Source organism: Acanthochromis polyacanthus, chromosome 14 (genome assembly GCF_021347895.1).
Source record: "Acanthochromis polyacanthus isolate Apoly-LR-REF ecotype Palm Island chromosome 14, KAUST_Apoly_ChrSc, whole genome shotgun sequence".
NCBI lineage: Eukaryota > Metazoa > Chordata > Actinopteri > Pomacentridae > Acanthochromis > Acanthochromis polyacanthus.
Window position 1 is genome coordinate 27,458,664 of NC_067126.1, and position 27,751 is coordinate 27,486,414.

At 40.2% G+C, this 27,751-nt stretch overlaps 1 protein-coding gene across 1 annotated transcript in view; it reads left to right on the plus strand.

The window, feature by feature from the left end:
• The first annotated feature begins 618 nt into the window (after nucleotides 1-618).
• The window catches only part of map2 (microtubule-associated protein 2), a 118,650-nt gene continuing 91,517 nt past the window's right edge, over nucleotides 619-27,751 (plus strand). The window contains 2 exon segments of the mRNA XM_051959188.1: nucleotides 619-709; nucleotides 26,914-26,966. The gene's annotated coding sequence lies outside the window, so the exon portion shown is untranslated.

Consider the following 27,751-nt stretch of genomic DNA (forward strand, 5'->3'; position numbering starts at 1 on the left):
AACATTCAATACACAAGCAACAGCGCTGGTTGACATTCCTGCTGTCAGCATGCCAATGGCACGCTCCCTCAAATCTTGCCACATCTGTGGCATTGTGCTGTGTGATAAAACTGCACCTTTCAGAGTGGCTTTTTATTGTGGGCAGTCTAAGGCACACCTGTGCACTAATCATGGCGTCTAATCAGCATCTTGATATGGAACACCTGTGAGGTGGGATGGATTATCTCAGCAAAGGAGAAGTGCTCACTATCACAGATTTAGACGGATTTATGAACAATGTTTGAGAGAAATGGTGATATTGTGTATGTGGAAAAAGTTTTAGATCTTTGAGTTCATCTCATAAAAAATAGGAGCAAAAACAAAAGTGTTGCGTTTATATTTTTGTTGAGTGTAGTTTAACTGGTTTGGCCAAAAGTTTGCTCTGTATACAACCATTTGCTCTACTTCTGCGGTGGTTAGCAATAATAGGAGGCAGCTTTATACATTACAATGCATATTTTGAGCTCCTGCTCAGGCTGAAATGCTTTGAATTTTTCCCCCTCTGGTAATTGGTAGCAAAAGGTCTCCACCACATCACCGTAATAACCAGTTTAGACACAGATGCAGTGTCTGTCTGCGTGTCTAGCCCATGCATTACGGTAGAAGCAGGCTGCGGAGAGTCTGTGTCCGACAGACCCGGAGTTGGACTGGAAGACACTGCGCCGAACAGGTAAAGAATTGACACTTATTTTTCTATTTATCCGCGTTATAACACAGCCAGAAAATAACGAATGGCAACTATTTATTAAAAGCTTGTGATGTCGGAGGTCGGGGATGGCTTTTACACCCGACAGTAAATGAACATTTGAGCAGGCTGAGGCTGAAATGATGAGGTGCCCCTCTCTGTGTGGATGGAGAAAGGACGCATTGTTCGCCTACAGGAGAACTGGGTCTGGGTTCTTGTGAGTCTGTCTGACCTGTGATGTCCGCCAGGTCTGTATGAGCAGTGTTGCGGAATTAATATGAAATCACAGCTGTGCAACAGATCTGGAAACCAAATCTCAGAGGTGGGGAAGACCTACTGATTGACCTAATTGCCTTGCCTGTTATTGGTCCAATCACGCACTTGTTTGGTGGACGGGTTGAACGAGTAATGTCTGCATTGTGCTACTTAAAGGCTTCACCTACTGCGGTGACTGCGGGAACTTGGCTTGCTGCGGTGGCAGAGCACGACTGCCCTCCTATAAGACATTACAGAAAGCTGTAATAAAAGGTAACTGTGGGGAAAAAACCTTTAAGAGGAAGCCCCTGTAGAAATATAATAGTGACTTATAATCGCCTTAATGAGAAAAGAAGCGAGGGGGAGGGCTGCAAAAACAGGTGCTGAGTCATATTGGCGGGTCCTTTTCTGATTGATAACACAAATTAAAGCCCAATATGTGCATGTTTGGTGTTACCACTGCATTTAAGGTTAAATAACTGCATCTCTTGCATTCATGTTGTGTCGCACATTTCATTTCATTTTAAAATCAAGTGTTAAATCCAGCTATATTAGGACTTCATCTCTTTATTGAATCCCTGTTCCATCATAAATCCAACACAGCAAATGCAGCGAAATAAGCCTTGACTGTAACACCTCAGAGATCCTTTCTCATACTGAATGGATAATAGGGGGGCTCATACATGATAGATTTCTTTCACAGTGCATGTAGGCTTTAGTCTGATCTCATTTACATACAGAGGCTGCCTATTGATTTTTGCTCTGTCAATCCACTTGCTTCAGTGTGTGCACATACATTTCAATGCGATCAGGATGAGGCTGGAATTCATTGAGTCATGCCCAGCCAGGCCGGCTGTTAGGTGCTCCTCCTCGCTGTAGGAGTGGGCTCGTGTTTCTGGAGGACCTGGCCGATCTGCTCTTTTTTTGTGTACAAATTCAGCTTTACAGTGACACGTTTTTTTGGCCATTATATACTCTTAGCCTGACTATAAGCAAAGATAGAAGAGGGACCATGAGCAAATGACGCTTAAACTTTATGTACTATCTTTCTTAGAACATAAAAATGTATTTTCTGCTTTGTCTTCTGACATCATTTCTCTTTGATCTGCGTATGATTATAGTTTTGTGCAGTGGGATCATTGTTTGCAACCTCTAAAGTGGTTTAGCATATTATGTTTGTATGCTTGACTATTTGCATTAGTTCATGTGAGTAAAATATAATTTTAGTGCTCAATACAAGGCCTAGACTTTGTGAAAGTGAGTGCAAGTGACAAGGTAAGCAGGCATAGTTTACCGACTGTGTTTGTGTTTGGGTAAGGGCTTAGAAGGGAAGTGGACCTCTGAGGTGGGAGGTACGTGCCAAACCTTACAATGATGTGCCTGATCTTTACTAGCGACGGTTGAGTTTCAAGTCATTTTTATCTAAAATGTCCACCGAAAACTCCTGATTTTGTTGCTTTGTTTGTTGCAAACCCAAATGAACTTCTGTAGTATCGATGTGGAAAATGTATTGACAGTAAACCAAGAGGTTAAACATGAATCTTAAGACAGGACTTAACAACATTGATAAACACGATGGACTTAATTGTGAGGGTTTAAGTTCTCAGCAGTCTCAGACGAAACATAGTCCTGATGTTTTAGTGGAGCTTGGATACTGCATGTTTATTTTAGTTGTTTTTACAATTGTAGAGGGAATTTCTTACCATCTGTGTCTTAAACTTTGGCCTTCATTCGGTCACGATAACATTTTACTTGCGAACAACAATGCTTCGACACAAAAGAGACAAACAAAGGTGAACCTGCTTGTAATGTGTGTTGCACTCCATTGTAGATTTCATGAACAGACATGTGGCTGGTTTGGTAAATGCCACCTCAGTTTTCAGCTCTAAGATCATTAGGATAATTAGGTTAATGTGGGTATTTGTATCTGGCAACATGTGTTTCTTGCCTTAGTGGTCTCTGCTTCTTGCAGGATTACTGCACTCTCATCTCAGGGATTAAACTTATGTGAAAACTGTTCCAAAAATTGATGGTAAGTAATAAGCAAAACCGAACAAGTACTACCCAGAAGAAATTCCCTCAAGACCTTTTAAAAATGACAACAAAAATACAATGAGCTGGAATGTAAACAATAACTGAATTGATTATTTTCAGTGTCTTCGGTACAGTTGGTTGTTGAGTGGGCAGTCCAAGGAAGAAGAGGTGCCAGTGAGGTTAGGTAGCACTGCAGCTTGCCAGTTCACACTCACGCAGGGTGCCACATACTGTAGGTCGGCTTTACATAAGCCTTGTGTGTCAGTGAGACAACCTAATCCTGATTCCTACAAAGATACTTAGTCGGCCGGACACACACACACACACACACACACACACACACACACACACACACACACACACACACACACACACACACACACACACACACACACACACACACACACACACACACACACACACACACACAAATGGACAGTCCTCATTTGTCACATTCAGAGCCTGACGTAATGCTTTGTGTGTGCGTGTGTGTAGCAGAAAGTAGGAAGGGCTCTCTGTATGAAAGAAGAGAGACACTCGACGGTAGATTTGGCAGCGGCACCAACACACTCAACCGACATGTCTGCCAGCAAACTGCCAATCTCTCTTCCTCTCTCTCTCTGCCTCTTTAGCTAAGGGAAGCACTCTAGGTTTTGGAAAGATTAGCACATTGGTTAGCTTTTGAAGTAGTGAGATGACGCTACTGTTCTATGGGGCTGCAATGATTAGCTATATTTGCATTATCGATCAGTTGGCCTGCTGATTTCTTCCTGATGAAGCATTTTGCAGTCATGTATATTAAAGATATTTAGTTTGCTTTCAAGTATGACAAAGCAAAACAGCAAATGCTCACATTTGAGAAGCTGAATATGTAAGGTTTGCTATTTTTGTCAAAAAATAAGGTAAAAATGACTCCTTTATTAAAATAGTTGTCGATTGTTTTTTGTTTATTGAATAGGCCCATGATATTACTTAATATCTCTTCATAAACCATTTGGACATTTTCTGCAATAGACAGTTTATTGATTGGTTTAGGTCATCCGGTGACTGTGAATGGCCTTAATTCCAGTGCTGACATCCAGCGATATTTCTCTTGTAGTATTTGTACTTGATGTCGATGTGTTCTGTGTTTAAGGCCTGAGAAAGAAGTAGAGAACAAGGTTAACTACGGTCCATAAATAACTAGCATGTCACCGATAAAGGGCTTGGTTTTCTACATTAACAGTGGGAAATGCCGGTGTCCGGATCCATTCCAACGAGGTGACTGATGAAAGATGGAAAAGAGGGAAACATGTTGACAGTTCTGTCTGATGTTAGGCGAGCAGTGTGGGCCAAGGATGCATGCATGGCAACAGCTTATGGCTTTTTGCACAAGATCGGGTCAGGCTTTATGCTCAGTGGATAATTGCCTTTTTTTGAGTGTAGTGTTGAGATTGTGTCTATAAGGCCTGAGTGATAATAAACTGGTTTTGACTTGTGTTTTCTCGTCAGTTAAAGGGCAACCATCTGCTGTCAGGCAACGTCTTGCCTCAGGATGCTGAGTGGACAGAGGTTTGTTGACATCAGGATTTGAGCCTTATTGAACAATGATCTTCCTTCACAACATCAAATACAATGAACTACAAAATGTATAGGTTGCAGCAATGAAGTCTATACTCAAGGGTTGTATTTTACAGCTGTTGTAATTGTGTGTTATATAGGTTTTTAGATAGTATCCCAGATATTGGTCTTACACATGTACAATGGTGTCTGATAAATGCTTATATGAAAGCTTTCTTTTATAGATCATGTACTGAAGTAATAAACATACTTGAGGGAATTAGAACTGTTTGTGATCATCATCAAATCTCATGTTTTACTTTGGAGAGTCAGGTTTTAGTTCCTTTCCAATCACATCATGTCCATTAAAAAAAAAAAATCTCCTTGACCATCAAAGGAAATAATAAAAAGTGTAACCCTAGATCAGCCTTAAAATGCTAATGGAATGCAGGGTGCTGACTTCAGTTGTTGTGTTCCTGACACTCCTGTCAGGGAATGGGCCATCACACTGACAAGTGTAAGCTAACTAATTTCCATTTGGGCTGTTGTTCAGGAGAGACATGGCTGACCTCACCCGGCTCACAGCTAACGGATATCCACTTTGTCCGCTGACAGAGTTCTACCTGCTACACAGCACAGTAATATGTCCAATTTGAAGTGTCTTGTGGATTTCTGTTCTTCAACTTTTTTTTTTTTTTTATGCCCCGAGGGACAACTGGGGTCAAGATAGGTGATCTTTAGTTGGAAGGAGGCTGAGATCAGTCAAGTCAAACCCACAGGAGTCCATCCCAACACCCAGACTCTATCTGTCTTCCTGACAGCTCTGAGTGCGGGATGGACCACTGCTGTTTGTTGCATATTGAACCTTTGTAAATGTGCCTCCTCAGTAATGTGTGTGGAAAAACGAAGGTGTCTGATCTTAGACTTGGAGAATTAAAATTCAGTTGTTTTGCAAAAATTTAAAAAATCCTACAATCAACATTTATAAAATTTCTGCAATTGCCCCCAGCTTTTACCAATATATATATATATATATATATATATATTACCAATACTGACTCTACATACCACAGTTATTTTGCTGCTTCTGTTTTTTAATTTCCTTCAGTACTAGTCTCATATCTGTTCCATGTAATATCTGTCTGCAATTTAGCACAGTTTAGCTGAAAAGTCTAGAAATTTTCATCACGACTGCTGGTCATACCTGAGTCACTAATGGCTTCGTGGCTGCCCTGTTGAAAGTTTAGATTATTTCTTTTTTAAATACATTTTTTGACCTAATCTGTTCACACAAATGGTTCAATATTTGGGGATTTTTTTAAAATTCAGTGAAGTTTTGATGAAATATGATTTTTTTGCTTTGATATATTTTCCAATGAAACAGTATTTTTCAGATGAGTAGTTCGAGGGCCATCAGAAAGTTGAAAATCTATAATGATTTTTTTCAGTTTCTGGCTCTTTATAAATGGTTTAATTTGGCATACAAAAAACAACAGCATATCTTTCAAACCCACTGGTGAGTTTTGGGGTTCAGAGGGTTAAATTCCAAAATTGCCTTCTTATTATTGGTTATTAGCACTCTCAGATAGGAGCCCTGGCATGCTTTGCAATCAGAAATTTTAAAACACTAATTTTCAAGTTGCACAACAAATTTTATGCAGCAAAGCCTGTTCAGGATAAATACTATCATGTTCTCAAGCAGAACCCTAGAATTTAAACGAGACACCGTGCTTTATTTCACCGCAGTTCCGTAATTTAACAAAAAAAAAAGACAAAAATAATTGTAGAAACACTCAGAGGTAGAGGTAGCAGACTGATAACAGACTAAGATTTAAAATGGAGCAATTTATTTTTGGCACCAGTCTCATGTCAGGTGTCTATAGGATGAATCTGTTTCCATACTGCTGTATTCTCTTCACTCAACAGTGCTGACAGACCAGATAGAAAACTGATAGAAATACATGTGTGGGTTGAACCAGGGAAAAACATGAGGGTGACTCACAGCTCACCTAACTATTTAGTTCCTCCTCTCCTCTCCTCTCCTCTCCTCTCCTCTCCTCTCCTCTCCTCTCCTCTCCTCTCCTCTCCTCTCCTCTCCTCTCCTCTCCTCTCCTCTCCTCTCCTCTCCTCTATCCTGTGCTAACCTGTCAAAAAGTGTGGTAAATGTGCATGCATCTTGTGTTTGTGCATGAACCCTGGCTGTGTGTGGATCAAGGTTCATGCCCAATATCCCACAGTCTTTGTGTGGAAGTCTGTGCTCGTGTGGAGGTATCATTTACAGCTTTATGTGCTTGTGTTAAAAGAAAACATCACCCTGGGCGTCTTTCACTTTGATATTTCATGTGTGATGTGGAGTGCACCCCAGGCTTTATTTTCTGACATAATACTGTAATTTAGTTTCTTTCTGCCTGCTACATCCAATTCACTGCTTCCCTGCTTTTTGCAGAATGCCTTATAACAAGGTCCATAAAGAGTGTGTGGGCATGGAAGATACAGCTAAATAGCCAGCATGTTACAGAAACGCTGTGATAGGAGGAAAATTAGAGGACAAAGTCTGTTTTGCTGTAATTGTGGTTGCACAGGAAATATCTTAATTGCATTATCACTCCTGCAGTCTTTTTTAATACAGTAATGACATATAGGAAGCAAATAAGTATGCTTATTTTATGTTATTTCAGTATTTAAATGTTATTTTTTGACACTTTTTGCCTTTAAAGTTACAGTAGAAACACATGAGATATGCAGTAAAAGGCCGGCTGCCTGGAATTGAACCTGAGACTCAGCTGTTGATGGCATTTTTGCTGTGTGGTATTTGACCTCGACACTTTGCTATTGGTTCTGCCCCAAGAATGTTGGTTTTAGGTGTAGCATAAATGTAATTTAATGTTTATTAAATGTTTGAATTATTAATCAGCTGATCTCAATTTTAGAACCATTAAAAGGAATACGTGTTTCTTCCAGGCAGCTCACAGATACAGGCGTGCTACAGTATATTAGCACACTGATGCTTCGATATTGGTCAGATCCTCTATGGCATTCTTTGTGTGTGAGTGTTTCATTATGAGAGAGCCAAAACCCCTGAGATGATCCAAAGATAGCCATCTACCCACTTAGTGCTCATAAAAATCCCGTGGCCCACCGCTTTTTTGTTTTTCAGTTGAGAATTTCCCTGGGAACTGATGATGTTCATCACAATCTGAAATCTGACAGATCCTGCCAATCAAGATGTAATAATCCAAGACAGAGCTGCAGACATTAGACGTTCTCCTTTTTGACATAATTTGCAGGTGGTCTTTGCAAAATGGCTTAAGTTGTGGTTTTATAGGCTGTTGTTTATTGTCTGGCATTTCAGTTGCTATTTGTGATGTATCAGAATCCCCCACAGTAGTGTAATAATTGCGCAAAATTTAGCTATAATGTACACACTTTGAGTCCCTTCACAACAAGAGAAAACAGACAAACATGCCGTACGTGTTGATGCTGAATCCCTACGAGCTCGCATAAATTGCTCGTGTTCCAGTCTTCGTCAGGATAATTGCATTTCACATCACTTCATTGAAATGCTAAAAGAATGCTGCTCTGTCGTCTACCCTGCTCCTCTTAATGGCTTTTCTCGATGAAGCGCCGGGGTCGATGGCGACACCCCCTAAGGTCTGCACAGCGGACCAGTTTACGGGAGCTGCTGAATGACGGCACTACACAAGACTAAAATCTTTCTTTTTCCTTCCCAAGTAAATTAGACAACAGACAGAGAGCACTTAAGTGAATGACATGTAATGACCTTCTACCCACATGCATTAAGACACATCTTCAATAATGGCGTTGTATCATAGAAATGCATCAGTGTTTGGTATAAATGCACTTCAGGTATGTCAGAAGTCCATTTAGTCCCTCAGGGGATAGTCAGAGATGCCTTTAATTACATTAACGACAACAGTAGGGTTAATGAAATGTCACTACCTTCCAGATTAACAAGAAATGTTGGGCTTGTTACAGCTAAGCACAGGCAAGGTGAGGATTATTTTGTTCATTATAATGTGTTGGAGATGCTTTTAATGCAACTTCTGAAACTGAACCAGTTTATTGGACACACTCAGGGTACAAAATAAAGTGAACTAAAAGCTGAGTCACCGTTTGGCCACAGTTGACATCTGATCGCCTGGCACGCTGGCTTTCCCGGTTTCCCGCCATATTGTCGGAAGTGTCACCAGGCGCTTTGTAGTGTGCGTGCGATCTGTGGTTTTGAACTCGTTGAAGATCTGTGGGAATTCAGACCCTAAAAGCTTACAAGTTAGACATGAGAAAAGAACATGAATTATTCCCTCAATGTTGTGAAGTGTTGCATTTCATCTTTTCGGCTGTCGTCTTGGGGAAGAAAGTCGTCCCTCTTTCAGTTATGTCATAAACACTTGTGCCTACACATGTGAAAACCCACACGCGGAGCAAAATCACACTGCAACACATTCATACACAAATAGCAGTGCACAAACTACTCATGGTAGTAGATTAGAATAGATACCTAGACAATGCATGGGTCTTTAATTGAGTGGTGTCTGAACCGTTTTGAACACTTCTCTCTTCTTGCCAGTCTAATCCTGTCAAATAACTTCTGTTTTACTGTTACCAGTTACTGCATAACACTTCCTCCACACAACCTCAAATACTGTAGAGCTTTATTTTGGGATATCCACTGTCACCACTGCAGCATGAAGGATCATCACAGATTTTTCTTGAGTGTGTGTGTGTTTCCTTCTTGAAAAGCAATGTGTTACTTCCCTCTTTTCTTGCATCTGCCTTCTTCTAGGCTTTAACTTGCTCAGGATGAGCCCTATTTTTTTTTAAAATTTATTACACCTCATACAACATATTGCAGCTTATTGTACATCTAAGGGTGATAAAGGTTACATAAACCAATTGCAGGTAACATATTTCTAAAAAGAGGGTTCCTTGACCTCTTCTAATTAAGAATTGTTGAAAACTAAAAACAACCCCCCAACATTCTCAGGTTAATGTGCAACTACAAATATCAGCAATTACAAAATATCACATCAGAAATTGAAAGGGATCCTCTTTATGATCTTGCTGACCAAAATGGCTAGAAATAAAAAGAAAAATTGGGATGAAAGGATTTTTTTTTTTCTCCGTTGGCACAGAAATGGAGGTGGTGCTTTAAACAAACAGTCCCAAATGTAGATAAATGGGAGATTATGGACCGGTGTGTCCGATTGGAAAACTGTGGCAAGCAAAATGCACCGCTGCCAACTAGAGGAGCATCAAGGCCACGAGAGGAGGTAGCTGGTGTGCTTTCCAAAGAATGATGAGTGGAACTTCTGTCATTGTCCCACTGTGCCCATTCCTTCTTCAACCATCCTTCATAATAGACTAGATTAAATTAAAGACAGCTGGTGCTTATTCCTTGAGGGCATGTTACTGTCTATAGTGTTTATCGTTTGTTATGGTGATGATGAAATCCAAAACAATGTTCCAAGTATTCATATTTCATTTTTAGATATGCAATATAACAATTTCAAGTATAATTAAAGGGTAAATGCATCCTAATTTTTGAGATTATTAAAAGGCAAAATATAGAGTATGAATTTATAATTGGATTAGTGTTAAATGAGGCAGGTTCAGTAAAGGCTGTACAAAAAAAGATAAAAAACTGTGTCGAGGTAAAATATGTTTGACATACCCATCCATCACCTCTACATCTGCTTCGACTGACTTTCCACCACCTGTCTTAACATTACACAATAAAACTATAGAGGCCAAAGTACAGGCATACAAAAGAACCTACACCCATGCAGAGCAAAGAATACAATGGTTATTAGATTACCAGGATTAAGGGCTAGTTTATATATGATTAAATGTGAGTGGGAACCTCCCCACTGGAGGAAATTACAGGATTACAACAAGGGAACAGAGGATGGGATACCTCTACTGACAGATCACACACATACACGCAAAAACATGACCTTTTGAAAGAAAGAGGGGAAGGGTTACAAGAAAAGTGTAAAAGTTGATGTGTGAGATGGCTTTTGTTGTAATTAGGTGAAAGTGTTCAGTCTAAACAGCTTCACAGAGATGAAGCTGTGAGTCTCTGTTCAAGGAGCGCATAGTGACATGACTTGAATTGAAGAGAAACCGATGATGACATCGCATATGCCCTCCTGTAACAAGTCATTCGGTCTGATAATTAGATTCAAGTACCACATTTAAAAAAAAATCCTGGTTTTAGAATTGATCAGGTTGATTCTCGAACAATCTGAGAAAGAATAGAACTGCTCTGTAAAAAAACTGAAGTAAATGAGCAGTGATTTTTTTTTTTTTTGGTACCTGCGGTGCAACCCCCCCCCCCCCCCCCCAAAAAAAAAAAAAAAAAAAATTTGTAAACAATAGAAAAAATTATCTTCCGTAAACAAAATCCATTCAATAGCTGTTATTTTACATGTATTTGTTTTGGCTTTATAATGTTTAATGAAGAATGTTACCATGTGTAACAACAATAAGTTAATATAATCTATAATATTGATGAACTCGTTCAACTTTTTTTTATGCAAAAAATTTGTAGTTATAAAAGATATCTCTCATTTAACGAATATATGTGAAATTTCAGAACCAATACTTCTTTTTCAGTTTCATCTGTTAAATCAAAAGGAAATATTTGTGAAGTTATGATACATTTACAAATGTATTACAGCTGTCTTTTTAGATAAAAACACCCCTTTTCTTTTTATTAAAATGTTTACAGTAAGAGGTTTTTGATCAGTAAAATTACATTCTTTAAAAAAAAGTTTTGTTCAGAAAGCAAGTGTTGGTAGATGGATAATACATACGTAACACGGCACTTGTGGAACATCATGAGCTCTGCCTTGTTGATCCAAAAGACCTATAATATTTTAACAAACTGTGACCTCACCTGCACGCCCAAAGTCAATTGTCCCACATTTACCTCAGCTGGCCAGTTAGCCCAGATACACCTTAACTGCTAAATCCCTCTCTGAAGAGGCCAGCTTACTGTCTAACTCCAGCTCGCTTAATTGATTCTTGTAATCTCACAAACGCCATCGGGCTTAGAATGGTTGATAAAATCATATATGAAGCCTTGTTCCTTTCTCCCGGTGGAAGCCATTAAGTCAAACCTCCCACCATTCTCACACACACACACACACACACACACACACACACACACACACACACACACACACACACACACACACACACACACACACACACACACACACACACACACACACACAGTAAAGCATGCTGCTCGTTCACATCCTCCAATGCATGTGCCTCTTGTCAGCAGCCACGCCTTCTTTATGATTTGCACAGTGCAGTGTTCTTGCGTGTTGCAGCATGGTTGCACGGTTTCATGTGCCTTCTCTTGTTTTAAATAGCGGACACTGGAGAGATGAGGACGGATGAAGGAATCCTGGACAGGGAAATCTTTTTACCCTGCCAGCTCCCTTCTTACACACAGTCACTGCTTGCAGAGGGTAGTCTTGAAAATGCAGGGCTGGATGTGAATGATTACTTTCACTTCCTTCCCTTTATTTCCTTCTGTGTGTATATTTCATACATGCCAAGTGTGTATTTGCTCAACCACTGCATCCAGCATCCTTTTTTGCTTCCATGGCAACCTGGCACAGTTGTGATGTGCAGATATCATTAATAATTATTGCTCACCATTGGGTGTTTTGCATTTGTGTTACTTCTGCACGGGGAGAAATAAAATGGAAAAACCCACGATGCCTGAAAAGCTGACAATCAGGAATTGATTTAGTTTTATTAACCGTTAAGGACAGACAAGGTTTAGCTGTTTTCCATGGATGCACTGGTATAAGCAAAACACTTTGAGCAAAATCAGTAAATGGTACGCACAATCTTTTTTTTTTGTGCTTGCTTTATCTACATTTTGGAAGATGACCATGTAATGCTTTGAAAGCATACAGCAAATCCAATGAAATTTGCCATTTTTTATTAATTCCAGTGCCTTCTGACCATCTGTTCAGTGTTTGAAATGCTTAAAATATGTAAAATAGGTATAGGGATTGGCACAACTGCTTAATATAATGAAATGCTTTGAAATTGTTTAATGTTGGATATAATCAACTGAACCCTCCGTATGTTGAATATGAAATTTCATATTTCAGTGGCTGAAAAATAATGAGATGGTTGACTGCATTATCTAACAAAGAACCAGATTAACAAACACAACAGATCTAAGTGGTCTGTATGCTCTGAATTCAGGACTTTAAAGGTCAGTGGTTGGTCTCTGTGCCACCCTCCTTCTACTTTCCGCTTATTTGCTCATTTCGCCTTTGACCTCAACTCCATCCCAACGCTGCTTCTTGTTTTCTTTGCAGTGATAAATGTGGTGAGGATAAAGGAAAATTAAAACCAAGGTCAAGTTATTGTATTCAGCTGATGTGGCTCGTGTTTGCACTAATTGGGTCATATATCATGGCGCAGGTGTAGGGGGGTTGAAGTACGCTGTAGTGTCACTGCATAAAATTAGTTAGATTGTAGACTGTTTGGTCTCTACATCTTTTCTGGTTAACTACTCTCATTACCTTCACCAATGTCCCCTCCTGAGGTGTGTTCAGACTCGATGGAAAATAAATATTGAGGTACAAATACTTTGAGCACACAAACATGCTCTACCCTACTTTTTTTTTTTTTTTAATTCCAAAACAGTGGTATTGTGTTTGAGTAGTAAGCAACAACTGTGTGTGTATCCCAAAGCTTTATGACTCCACTCATGGTTTGTGGTGAATTACGAGATCAGAGTCCAGACTATCTCTCAAACACAGCCTGACGTACTAAATATGTGAAAACTGACAGGAGTATTTATGTTTTCACTTTGAACGCACCTTAAGGCTGTTTTCATAGTAAATTAGTTTATTCAAGTCTTAACTAGAGCATCTCCTCTCAAAGTACTCCAGATTCTCTTGACAGCCTGTAAACATTCAAAGATTACAGGTTGGTAATCTATCTTTAACACATAACCACATTCACAGTATCTTCACTTATGAGTTCTACTTTTTTGTCCCCCCAAAATGTAGAGGAGTTGGATTTTCGCTTATGCGCCCCAGGGTCCCACTCCCCATGTTGCAATGCTGTTTATCATGAACAGTCTTTTTTGAAAGTTAAAAAAAAAAAATCCATTTCCCTCCCTCTGACATGAACCTTCACTTAGGCTGAATCAGCTAATGCTGTTATCAGTTGCCATGGAGACTGACTGAGTTAGGGTGTTGCTGTGGCAACTGAGGCAGCGGCTCATTACCACCCACAGCAACCCTCCACACTGCCTGAGCAGCACATCACAAACACATTCATATAAACCCTTATACACTCTCTTTAACGTACAGACACACATTAAGCATCGACACATATGTTTTACAGAATGTATCAGATGTATACTTGAGAGATGTTGTACATGGCTTTATTTAAACCTTGCAGACAGACAGAGATGGTGTACGTATACAAATGTGCAACGTGCCGCTTTGGCAATATTGCTCATTCTAACGTTGAGACCTAAATTGAAATGAGACGGGGAATGTGATGATTCATTGTCAAAATAACTGAATTTATTGTTCCATTCATCCCAAATGTCACCTTAGCATAATACAGCCGAGGTGGTGTTTTAGCTATAGTTTTATGAAACATAGAGCATATTAAACCTACAGGAGGACATTTATGTAGGAATTTCTAAGAGACATTTTGTGATTTTGTATAGGTGAATGTATAATCAATATTTTAGGGATGGTGTGGTATTGAACAAGCAGACTCAAGTGTTTGCTATTGAGATTCAGCCATTAAAAATACATTCCAAGTCTTGCTGACCAGCAGCCGAATCACATATTAATCAGCATGCTCTAATATCATATAAATGATGATCAAGCAGACTCCAGAGACGAGATCCAGGATGGATCTGCTATACACAGAGGCCTTTTTTCACAAAACACCACTGTCACTAATAGCAAGAAAAAGCAAACAGGATTTTCTAATCTCATTCTACATCCAAGTGTCTTTAGTATAAGGCAAGACAGCATGGCACAATAGCAAGACAATACCTGAAACTGACAGCCGCTAAAATGGAATTCAAGAACATGCTTTCAAACACCTGTACTTGTCCCCCTGCTGTGACATGACAAAATGCCTTTTTTGTCTCTTGCCGCCTAGTCCGACTAAACACCGACATGCAAAATGTTCATTTACTCGGAGTACCTTTTTATATCCTCAATCCATTACATATATCATTCAGTAAGGTCAAGACCTTTCAGCACTCTGGAGAGAAGCAGCAGCGGGGAGTAAACAACACCTTTTGACAGAAGAAACCTCCCACAGTACCAGGCTCATGATGGGCACCATCTGCTAGACTGGTTGGAGTGAGAAAGGCAGCAGAGAGAGAAATGACCACTGAGAACAAAAAACAGCAAACGGTGTATCCACAGATCAGAAACATGCAGCTCCAGAGCTGGAAATACCTGCAGAAGGGTACAGGAAGAGAGAGGATGGAGAGCAACTCACAAGTACAGGAGAGAGAGCACACAAAGTTAATGACATGCAGCAGTGGCATTAGTGCATGGAGAGTATAAAGAGTAGAGGAGAGGAACTTGGTGCATCATGAGGAAGTCCACGCAGAGGCTAGGCCTACAAGCAGCCATAACTAAGGGTTGGTATCAGGTTCACCCTGAGTCAGCCCATAAACTTGTAAGCTTTATTAAAAAGGAAAGTTAGCCCTAATCTTAAAAAAGCAGAGAAAACTCCAAAGCCTATAACTGGGAACTTGTGTCCACAGGAGAGGAGATCCTGATAGGTGAAGGCCCCTGCCTACTAGTTCTAGTTCAAGGTAAATTTGGGGAACCACAACTAAACCTGCAGTCTGAGAGTGAGAGTGCTCTGCTGGAAATAAATATGGTTCTACAAGAGGATTCTATTTCACTTAATTATTATGGTTGCTTTGTACATAGGATGATGAGCCTCTTCTTCTCTTCTCATTCTCATATCTCTTCTCTTCTCCATATCTTCCTCCTATCCTCTCTTCTCTTCTCTTCTCTTCTTCTCTTCTCTTCTCTTCTCTTCTCTTCTCTTCTCTTCTCTTCTCTTCTCTTCTCTTCTCTTCCTCAGTGTTCTCACAGGGAGCCAATGAGGAGAAACTAATATAGGAGAAATGTGATGTTGATTTGCTTTCGAGAGTGATTCAGGCATTCCAGCATTCCAGCCTTTAAGTAACAAATGCATCGACTTAGCCTAGCCGCGCTAGACAACCCATGGCAACGAATTTAATTCTCTGCCAGGGTGGGTCTAGTTACCCTCCATAAGGCTCGAGGTTGGATGCTCCTAAACTGGCCGGACGAATCACCATGAAGTGTAGAGTCAGAAGGCGGGCATAAGTGACGACAGAGGCGCGACGATTCTGACAGAAACAACCGGCGCACAATAAACGGTTATCTTTCGACTAGGCTTTGGCCACAGCCCTTAAAGATTTGAAGCTAAAATTCAACTTGAAAGATAAACAAAGGACGGCACTGAAGTGTTTCATTGAGAAGAAAGACGAATTTGGACTTATGCCGACGGGATATGGCAAATCCTTAATATAACCAGTTGGCTCCGCTGGTTGGGAAGCTAATGGGACTTAGCCACATCCGGCGCTCTAGGAACTCCGTCAGCCTATTTGTTGCGCTGATTGGTTTTTACCTACCCAATTGCTGCAGGTGATTTGAAAGACAACCTTTTAGCCTGCTTCCCTCCCTGTCGAGCGTTCTTGACCCTTGTGTCTTAAGAGCTGGGTCTAGCGCGGCTAGGCTAGCATCGACTAGTTTTTAAGCATCAGTCTGGAAGTTCCGTAATGTTGTGCAGAAAATACAATAAATTAAATCCACAGTAGTACTAGAAACTAACTATAGATTTGTCTGAATTTTGGATTGGAAAATGAGGACCTCATCAAGGCCTTTTTGTTCTTTGGAACATGCTAGAGATTCAGCTAACTGATCTGACTTCGTATAGGTATGCGTCATCTGCATAGCAATGCAATTAAGTCAAGTGTGACAATGAAATGTTTGTGCAACAGTAGTAACATGTACAAATTCTCAGTGATGTAGTACAGGGCTTGTCCCAGCACTTTACTGCCACAAACTCCTCCTAAATTTAATTACGATTAACTACAAAATCATTATATATTGAGTGAAAATCATCGGACTACCAAATAATCACAGTTATAGCATTTTACAATGAGTTAGAAGACAAAATGTTGATTTTCCTTATTTTTGTCAACCCTCAGGTTAGCAGTGAGATGTAGAAACCTGACCCATGCACTTGATCAGGGCTTCTTGCCTGCAGTTGTTTTATTAATTCAGCAGTAGCTCTTTTGCCTGCCGTAGCTCACTGTTTCAATGCTCCCTGATAGTTTCCCTGAGACACTGATACATACGAAACACAAACACATGGCCCAAAAGGCTCATAGAACAGGCTTTGCAGTGAGTCCCCATATGTTTATTTTTTTATGCTGGATAGTCTAACGTGCAATATTGGACTTCATTCAAGTGTGTTGGCACAATATTCTCAGTAATGTTTTAGTGCTACAATAGACATGTTTTTAGCATACGGAGCACCTTTTCTTCCCTGAGGCAAAGGTACGAAATCCGTGCCACTTGTTTGTCCGTCTGTCTATCAGTCTGCGTGTTTTTCAGCAAGATTACACTAAAACTACCTAGCTGAATGACACGGAACTTGGTGGCGAGGGCAGCACTGGCACAGGAAGAACCTTTTCAATTTTGTGTAGCACAAAATAACCATAAATAATGTCTCTCAGCACTTAAGAGATATAATCTACCATATGGTCTTATGATGAATGCATCTTTGTTTGTACGGTGCATCTTCATTCAGCGAGGGAACCTTCCCACAGGCCTTTCAACCTAATGACAACAAATTTACAACCTAAAGGTGCTACATTTAGAAGCAAAGAAATTCTCACATGCCCCAAACTCATTTTAAAACTGCGAATGCACTGCAGTAATCCCTAGTGGACTGTTAGATTAGTAAACTTCTTCCCAGACAGTGATATTACACGTACAGTTGGTAAATTTCACACTCTCAGACTTTGACAATGCTAGTGCTGTATCAAAACACTCTGTGTGGATAAATCAAACCATTAGCACTGGTGCTCTTAAACCCCTCTAAAACAGAAAGACTGATCTGAACATCCTACAGCGGCTGTAGAAGCTGCATTTGCAGTGATAACCCATAAGCTGTCCATATGGTGTCTGCTGGTGAGCGCTGTACATTGTGTGAACATGGCTCTGCACTGTGCTGTGGGAATTTGTGCACTGGTGTGTTTGTGCAAGATACACACTGGGGAATGTTCATTAGTTTACTGGTCATATAATCGACTGGTGCTGTTTATATTGCAGCCACGCAAACTCATGAAGAACCGTGAAAACGCTTGCTTCCGTTGTAAAGAGCACACCATCTGAAGATGTTACAGTGTCTGACACCAGTAGGGCGGGCATTTATCTGACAATACATATGGTGGCTTCGATCTCTGACTGCTGAGCTTACACAGGGAAGAAAGTAGCGGGAAGAGGCAAGATGAGGTAGAGGAGCAGGAGGGGTGAGGCAACTAGAGGAAAAGAGACAAAAATCTAATTTAGCAAGATCATTTACTCTTTCATGTGTGTGAAGCTTTTGTTATTACTTTTACTCTTTTCGGATGCTTGTTTATAGCAGCAGATTGCACTGAATAGGAAAAGAGCAGGAGAGGGAATCCACTTCCGGTAATTTGGAGTTAAAAAAAGGTTGTTTTCAAGGTTCTCTCTTTTTCTCATTCCCCAGTTGATTCTTTTTTTTCCCTGTTTCATTGCAAGGGAAATTAAGGGTTATTTTGGTAGGCTGTGGAGTAAATACTCCTCTGAAAAATCAAAGATGTTTGATCTCTTGAACAATCACACCACAACACATTGTTTTGTACAGTATTTACATTTATAGCACGATCCGTGCAGTGTTGTGTAGGAAAGGCCAAGAAGGGATAAGTGAATTTTTTGAATAATAGTTTGTATTTTCCTCTCATAGTTAATTAAAACTGCAGATAGCCCTTTTATGGTTGTCTTTTAGCGTTCTTCGTCATCACTCTCGTCACTCACTTTCCTCTTAATTAATCTTGTTATTGTATTCAGTCCCATGGCTTGATGTAAAAAGCTAACAGGAGCGTTAGTCACATAAACATTCACAAATAGCACTTTGTACCCTCAAATAGTTTACCTATGTTTGTCACTTCATTAGCTTTAATCACCGGATTGGTTTTGTTGTGTGGTGGGGATATTGACTGGCTAATTTGACATGTTTGTCACCTTCAGTACAAGACAAACGCAAACAGCAGCTTGGCATCGTCTTCTGTCCTGCAACTTTCACTTGGACCTGTAGGCAACTGGAGAAGTGTTGAGTTTAAAGCTTGTTTGACTATGATAGATTTTGCCACCAGGGGGAGGTCAGGGTACGGGCCTTGAGCTCCATGTTTTATATTTTATTTTTTTTGGAAATTACTGTGACTGTTCCTCCAGCTTTGGCACCCTCTGCTGGCAGAAAAAACATATTAAGATTTTAACAAAAGATGGTTCCATGAATCTCGGCCACAAACAGGTAAGCAGCAGGTTTGCAGTATACTTCTGATTATTTCATTTATCATGTTCATTAGAATTAACAGCCTCTCTGCACTAATTGCAACCATCTGAAACAAATTAACAAATGGCCTCCCTGTTCTAAACAATCACACACTGACTGTCAGCAAGTCATTTTAATGCAAGCCTGTGTGCGCTCCAGCTAAAGAAGCAGGGGAAGCATCCTCCAAACTCCACCCAGCAGAAGGGGCGACTGATGTGGGTTCACAACAGACCGCAGAGGCCTGGGAGGACTAAGCCAGCTGGATGTCTGTGCTCACTTTTTTCCAACATCTTAGCAGTCCCAGAGAAACACACATGCACACACTAAGAGGAACAAAGTACTAACAGTGTGGCATAAATATGGCTGCAATTCTGAGGATATTCATGCAATAAAGCATGCAAGAATCAGTAGGCCACACACAAACACTCTGAAAAACATTTCATTTTATGGCGTGGCTGCCTTTATTATAAAGAAACAAGCATAAAGCAGGGATTCTCAACTCAAGGTAAAGTTGTCTTTCAAAATCATACCTTTCTTAAGAAATCTTTATGGAATGTCAGACTAGCATTTTGGAAGAAAAAGCCTATTTTGATAGAAATAAATTGATCTGTGGAGATATTTTACTCAGCAAGGTTTAAGTAGGAATCTGTAACCAAGAATTCTTTGGCATCTACTTAAAGAACGCCTCATTTAATTAATGATTTCAGCTAAACATACTATTGATCCGTTATGAAATAATCATGCTGATCGTTTCATATTGACGTGTGTTAGGGTCACATCGAGGTTAGAGCTCCGGACAATTAAACAAGACTGGCCACACAGGAGAAGCAGTGTTCTGCAAGTCAGTACTGTCTGTTTGTCCCTCCCCCATCATGACATTCAAACTTGATTTGGTTTGAGCGAGACTAGACGATGGTGACTTCAGTGAGAAAGAAGGATAATGGACTCTGATGAGAAGAGATGTGAGGCATATTTGTCTTATTTGCTCAGTTTTTTTTCTTCCAGTGTTTCCTTTTCTTCTGCCCTTTTCCTCACCCCAATTACATGCTGCTTTCTTGTCTGCTGCCTCCTGGTGTGCATGTCCTTCCTGTTGGCATAAGGAGCTTTGGCTGCTTTTCCAAGAAAGCAGAGTCTGTTTCACCAGAGGTTCTGTCTGAGTGTGTACAGAGACAGTAGTACTACAATATTGTGATACAATTGGGTGACACCTCGAAGTGGTATGTGATATTTTGTCCTTACAAATGAGGAAGAACACAAAGACGAAAGGTTGAATTTCCAGCACTGTTCGAAGTTTGTGTGTATACGTTTTGATTTTCCGGTGAACAAATGTTGCCAGGAAAATCTGCTCCTTACTGCCCTTGGAAATAATCCGATTATTATTCTTTTGATTGTTGATGTCATTCTGATAATAGCGGATAATTTTGATTTCCATATCTCAATTCAGGGATTTTGCAGAGGCAAAACTCAAACGATCAAATCAAATTCTCATATCCGTCTGTCTCCTTTCTGTCTTGATTAGGTTGCTTAAATCTAATCTCATCACAGCAGTTTAATTCCATGTGTTTTTGATGAATAAACCTGTCCTATGTCATATTTTATTGCCTGTTATTTCTTCTAGGTTGAGAAATACCCGTTGTCAACTGGCAGTTACAGATTTAGTGGTTGATTTTAGTCCCAAAGAGGACCCCTGATTGTCTCTGTGGTCTTGGTTTTGCTGTGGTGGCGAGCACAGATGGCCTAGAGTGCAGCATTTAAAGAGGATTGGTTAATCTTAAGTCACCTGCTGAGACTCCCGTGCATTCATTTTTGATTTTGAGCTGATCAGACTAAAACTGGCTTAAATATCATCTGACTTGAATTAATGTACAAAGTGAAGAGGCAAAAGTGGAGAAAAAAAATCCTGATGTTGAAGTGTTACAATCCATGCACAACATCATCCATTTCAATGCAGGATTATTGATGGACGGTAATGGACTAGTGCCCTCTTGATTCTCATGGATTCTTTGACTCTTTGCTCCAGATGACACTGTTGGGCCTTTTCACAAATCAAGAGAACCACACTATAGACACCAAACTTTACTTTCTTCAAAACCAGCATCACAGCTGCATGATTGGTTGTGTTTGTTCATACTTTTAGCTTCTCTTTGCAGATAAAATTAAACTTTTCATGTTGCGTAAGTCATTTTTGTGACGTTCTTGAGGTGTCTTGTGTGGAGTCCAGCTCTTTGTCAAACACCATTTGATCAGATTAAGAACAGGTCTTGTTAATAACAGCAGGACCAGTAGAAAGCTGAGCAGGACAACCCATCGAGTTCCCATCAGGAGGGAACTGTAAATGTTAGTTGTTAGAGTTAGTTGTTAGAGCAGCTACAGGAAGAGGGATTACCACCAAGTCAGAATGTCCCAAGTGCTGGATGGTCTCCAAAGGCTGTTCTGTCTCATGAAAAACACGTGTTGTTGATAGTGGTTCATATGACCAATAGCGACATCATCCAGCTCCAAGATGTTAAATTAAAATGACATGTTTTTATACCAATTATTTGTCAAACAAAGCCTTTGAAAAAAGGAAGTTCAAAAGCCTGTCGGTGCTGCTTCCCATTGAGCTTAAAAAAACAAGTTTTTCTTCCTGTGACTGATTGCAGGACCTTTTAAACGATGATGGAAATTCAGACAGACACTGTGTGATAGTGGAAAGAACTGTTGTGTTCCTACGTAGCTGTTGGGTCTTCATTTTGACCAGATGCAGACTGGCATTAGTGAAGTTGTGAAATTCTGAAGTTGTGAAACAAAGACAGACACTGAATAAATTACTGGAGGGCAGATTTGACTGGCACACTAATTTATTGGTTGACTGTGCATTGGGAACAATTCGATTTGAAATCGACGTCGTGATTTTAAAAAAGTGCAATTAACCTATTTCAAATACTACAATTTAGGATAGATTTCATGAACTGTATAAACCCAGGGTTTAACCAGTTTTCACGGTTTCGCTGTTATCTTAAGGGATAACGCTCCATCATGTGTTTTAGATGGGTGAATATTGAGCTGAAGCTTGACTTTAAAAATATGACAAAACAAAATGCAATATCTGTCAGAAAAATTATTTATTTCCTCAATTTATTCAGCCGTATTGGATAGTTAGCATCACAAATACAGGTCAGTAAGGAGCTGCGTCCATGGCAGTTTGACAGAATTTTATTGATGGTTCCAAAAATAGGGTGGGAGGCACTACAGTTTGTTATACCAGGTGTGTAATGACTTCATAATTGTACCTAACTGTGGCCTTTCTTATCCTGATCCTATTGTCCTTTCACTTAAGAGTACTCAGTTCAACATCATTTCACACAGAGACATTATGCTGTGTTCAGAAAATAACACTGTGTAAAACTCCATAAACATAAGTAGCTTATTTGTGCAGGTATTCTGCTGTAGGTACCAGTAAGAGGACAAACAACAATGTTCAGTTTCAAGACATATTGGACAGAAACACTCTACACAGAATGCAGTTGTCCCTTGTGAAATGGAACATTTTCAAGGCAGCAATAATTTTGTTCTCAGTCTTCATACTTGCAGGTTTGACCAGTACAGTATACCTTGTTACTGCTGCAAGAACAACAGTAGCAAATTCGACGAGCCCCCAGTAGAGGGCAGAACTACGCCCATGCATGATACTCTGTATCAATTTTGATCATCCTACGTATATCCCTTCCTACTTGATCTGCTGACCTCTAACTCCACAACTGAGCAGGGGACCTTAGACTGATCTTCAGTGCCAAGTTTGATTATCCTGACTTCAGCACTTGCAGAGATATCTGACCGGACATACACACCCACCCACATACATATTTACCCAGCCAGATACCGAAGCGAATGCAGTAACCCCGCTGACGTACATTAGGCGTGGTTAATTAACTGTTACAAGAGTCACTCTTGTGTCTCTTGTTGATCTTCTGTTTTACCACCATGTTTTCCTTTCCTCCTGTGTCTCCTGTCCTCCCCTGGCTGTGGTTACGATCCAACTGTCTTTTTTTGCTGAGGAAGGTGCTTACTGAACAGAAGTGTCTAAGTAGCAGCCATGACAGGAGCTGGTTGTGCTCTCTAAATACTGAGGAAAGGTGCAACTGCACTTCCCTTCTGATCTCCTTTAGCTTAGGATACACTGGTCCATTCTTGACATCCCATAATTCTTTCCCAGAGCAACTCTAAAAGTGACGTGCATCCACATCAACAGCATCTCCTGTCGCATGATTACGTAGCCTAGTTTAAGAGAAGTTGTAATTTCGTAACACAGTGGTTTTCTTTCAGTGTCCTTGTGAATTTACCTACAGTTCTTACCTCATGAAGTTTTCTATCAGTGTTTAGGAAAAGACATAGCATGTACATTTTAAGACTATTTGACTGCAACTAATGTCTCTCTTTGATTGTATACTCCATCCTTGTTTGTGTTAATTGATTTTTCTTCTTGTCTTGTTCTTCTTGTTCCCACATATTCCCTGTGTATGTCTCTATCTGTCCTTTGTTAGTTTGTCTGTATTCATCTCCTGTCTTCCTTATGCCATTCCTACTGCTTTTCTGTTTTGTACCTTTAGTCTTTTTTTAACCTATTTGTTGTGTTTCGTGTACTGAGAGTTTTCTGCTTATGGTTTTGCTAGCTCTCCTGTACTTTTGTAAGCCTTTACCTGCTCACAGTGTTTTTGTTTGTCCTTTTGGACTTTAGTTTTCTTGTGTCAGCTTTGGCTCATAAAGATTGCTCTTTGTTTTTGCAATGTGCCTCCGATGTTACTGCATTTGCCATCTTCAGTTTGATCTGCAGTTGAAATGTGTTGCCAAATGATGTTTGATGTTTGTTTGTTGCAAAAGCTGAGTGACCCTCAGACCGCAGTCCTACTGAAATAGTCTGGTTAAGCTGAATGCTATTACGGTTGTGCAAATTATGGCATTGCAGTTTCAACCAGGTGTAGTTAGTTGGTCTTCGTGAAATTTTGTCTATGAAACACTGGATATTTACATGAAGATGAATGCCTGTGCAACCTGTTCGTACAATACAAATTCAAAAATGCATGACATCAGATGTGTAATATGTTAAAATACAAACTTCTTAGAGCTTTAAAAATGCACTTTTATGCTTCTTAGTAGAACAAAATACAGTGATTATGCACATTACATCAGCACTATGCAGCAGTTTGCCTGGGACTCATGAGCTGAGGCAGTGAGTTGTAGAATCATATCTCCAGATTGCCGGGAAAGCTTATGCCAAAAGGTGTGAGAAGGAATACCGCATCAGCTTGGTGAAACGTTAGGGAGAATTATCCCAGGAAAAATGGAACAGCGTTTTACTCTCTGAGATAATTGAGAATTCATTCTGGAGTATTCCTGGATGGGTTTTATAAAAAAAGCAGCGTTTTTATGAAGATTTCAATTGGCAAAACCTTCCCGATGGAGGTGCTGTGGGAGTACAGAGTCCCAGGTTTGATTTTGAAAACTATTTAGCCATTCAGTCCATGTGCACTCAGTGCCAAGAATTTGAATACTGCTCTCACTTTTTGACTCAGACGTTCTCTGAGAGAGCTGAATTATGCCTTTCCCGTTTTGTTGTATTCATGGACAGAACATTATGATGATCAGTGATGATCAGCTATAAGGATTCATCTCCACCAATTGGAATTTGTGTGTATTTATTGGACATAGATCTTTCAAGTGCTCTGGACGAATCAACAATATGGATCAGTAATTTGATGTTTGGGGCCATAATGTACAAGCATATTATTTGTGATAACCTGTAACTAGCCCCCAACAATGGATAACATTTCTTTACATCATCAAGGTGAAGAAGTAGTTCAGGTAGCAGGGGAGATGGTAGCATTTTACTACCAAACAATTGTGCAATTATGAGCATACTGCCTGTTGTGTGCATGATCTTTAGCTCTGTCTCATAACTTAAAGAATGAGATTCCAAGCATTCAAGATAAGTTATTTCCACAATTGAATGCTCTGACTGTTCACAAGAGGGTGATGGAGTCGATGAAAGGACTTCGCTAAATCAATAGTTTCCAATTTAACTCTGAGCCAGCGGTGTAAAATGCATATTCAACATATCGAGGAGGGGGTGGAGTTTTAAATAGAGAGATTCCATTTTTTTTTTTTTTTTTTCAGTTCTCAGATGTTTTGCTTCTCATCCAGGAAGCTTCTTCAGTTCAAAATATGCAACAGCATTACATGGAGTCTTATCTTCAGTGTGTCACGTCTCATGTTTACCGACTTAAATTAAGGTGCTGCTCATCCCATCTTTGATGGTGCAGTCATACTATCTCTCCTGTGTGCCCCCTGACACTGCTGTCAGCTGAAATGACGATGACGCTGGATGGAAATGAAGTTTGTACCGACATCTGGTTTAAAAGGAGTTTTAGCTGACATTGTCAGCATTCAGTGCAGCAAACAGAAACAAGTGACACTGCACTTTGCTGCCATCTGTTTCCATTTCTCTTCATTATTTATATTACTTAGTTTGCATTTAGGTGCTTGTAAAGGTTTGTCCACCATGCTGCTCAACAAAAATGAAATGATTCGACTGTCAAAATGAGGTTTGGCTTAATGGTTTCTCAATTGATGATTTCATTTATTGACGTTTAAGTGGTGGCTCTTGAATATGTATTAATCGTGCTCCTCCACAATAAGTTAATTTATTATAAGTGGTTTTGCAAGGTATAAGAAGGCTTCAGGGGAGATTCAGGATATGCTAAGGGGACTCAAATGTCTCATCCAAGAGTATAGTGATCTATCTATGAGAATAGATAAGGAAATTGCTATCAAAACGACTATAGGGCTCTTCTCTCTGCTCACGTTGTTGCACTTGCAAGCTAGAGAATTGATATATGGATAGATAAATGACCCATGACTCTTTTATCCCAGGTCAGTAATGAGGAAAAAGTCAATTTGCTGTCCAGATTGATCATCGGTAGGGACTGAATATTGGAAAATGTTTGTAACAGTGTTTTTATGTTGACAATTTGTGTAGCTTGTTATTAGGTTAGCAGTATGCACACCAACATGTACCAGTTGCCCTCTTGTCGAGATACAGCGGCCCATAGTGTCTTCATGTACGAGTATGTTCAGACTGTGGCTGTTAGACCAAAGCCAATTAGTGTTTGTCTGCTCTTGTCTGCAGCTGTGTATCTGATAAATGGGGCTGTAAGTTGTGTTTATCACTTCATGGGGCTCTCCACTGTGTGTGTCTGTCTGTGTGCGTGGGAGAGTGAGAAGGATACAGCAGCAGGGAAGTAGAGATACCTGTTGGTCTTTGTGGCTGCTGTTGAATGGACACTGCGCATGCAACACACACATTGATAAGCTCTTCGCCCCTTAGTGTCACTTCATGCTGCCTCTCATTTGTACTGTGACCAGCGAGCACAGGGCTTCCTTTGAATCCACAGTTGATTGGAAACCACTGTTAGTCATATTCTCCCTCAGTCGCTGCTCACTATTTTCTCACCTCTGCCTCTGCCCCTTCCCTTCCATCTGTTCTGAAGACATGCTGGTGGTGTGTGTGAGCGTTAACTGACGTGCCACCTGCCACTGCACTCCCAAAGTACTGGCAGGCAAATCTAATCTCTCTCTCTTTCTCTCTCCCACTCTCTCCCTCTTTTTCTGCCCCCCTCACTGCTATCCTTCCCCCTTATCTTCTCTCATCCTTTCAGGTCTCCGATGCTATCCCTTCTTCTGAGCCACGGACAACATTTCATCTAGCCAGGTGAGCCTTCTAAATCTCTCCTCCTCTCTCCTTGTTTTGTCATCTCACTCTCTGTGTCTGCCTCTCTCCCTTCACTGCATATGCCTTTGGGTGCTGCTGCAAAGATGCTGCGTCACTGTGCCGGTTTCATATAGACACAGTTGTTGTTTCACCGTTGGACCAGTAGCAGTAAAAAGCACACGCGTTTTTCTTTTTTCATACCTCTTTCTAAGTCACCTTGTCTTATAGGGTACGTGTGTATTTGTACTGAATTTGTGTACGTTTGGTTTTATTGAAGAACCCTAACGTAAATAGCATTGTGTATTTGTATCTGTCACTGGCTGTGTTTTTGTTGAGACCATTGTATTGTAAGAAAATAACTGCATTGGTGGTCTGTGTGTGGACATGTCTAGACGACCTCAGACGATAATTGTCATGGGCAATAACACATTCAGACGTTTCAGGTGCAGAGTGGCAAGGCACATCATCCCCGCTAACTGAGACACCGTAGATTCCTTCTGGTTGTCCAAATTCATGTCTGGTGTCAAGTCTGGTCACCAATCTGCGAAGAATCTGTGAAGTACAAATTGTCTTACACTCTAGCCATAGAAAGTTCAACCACAGATCTTTTGCCTTTTTATCCTTTCCGGTTGAAGTAGCATAATTTGACTGGTAAGTAATGGCTCTGAAATGTACTGACTTCACCTCAGCCATTTAACACAGTGATCCAGACGAATGCACCCAAAGTTTTCTTAAAAGTCAGTCCAACACATCAAACATGAATCACTGAACTGAGCTTAATGTAC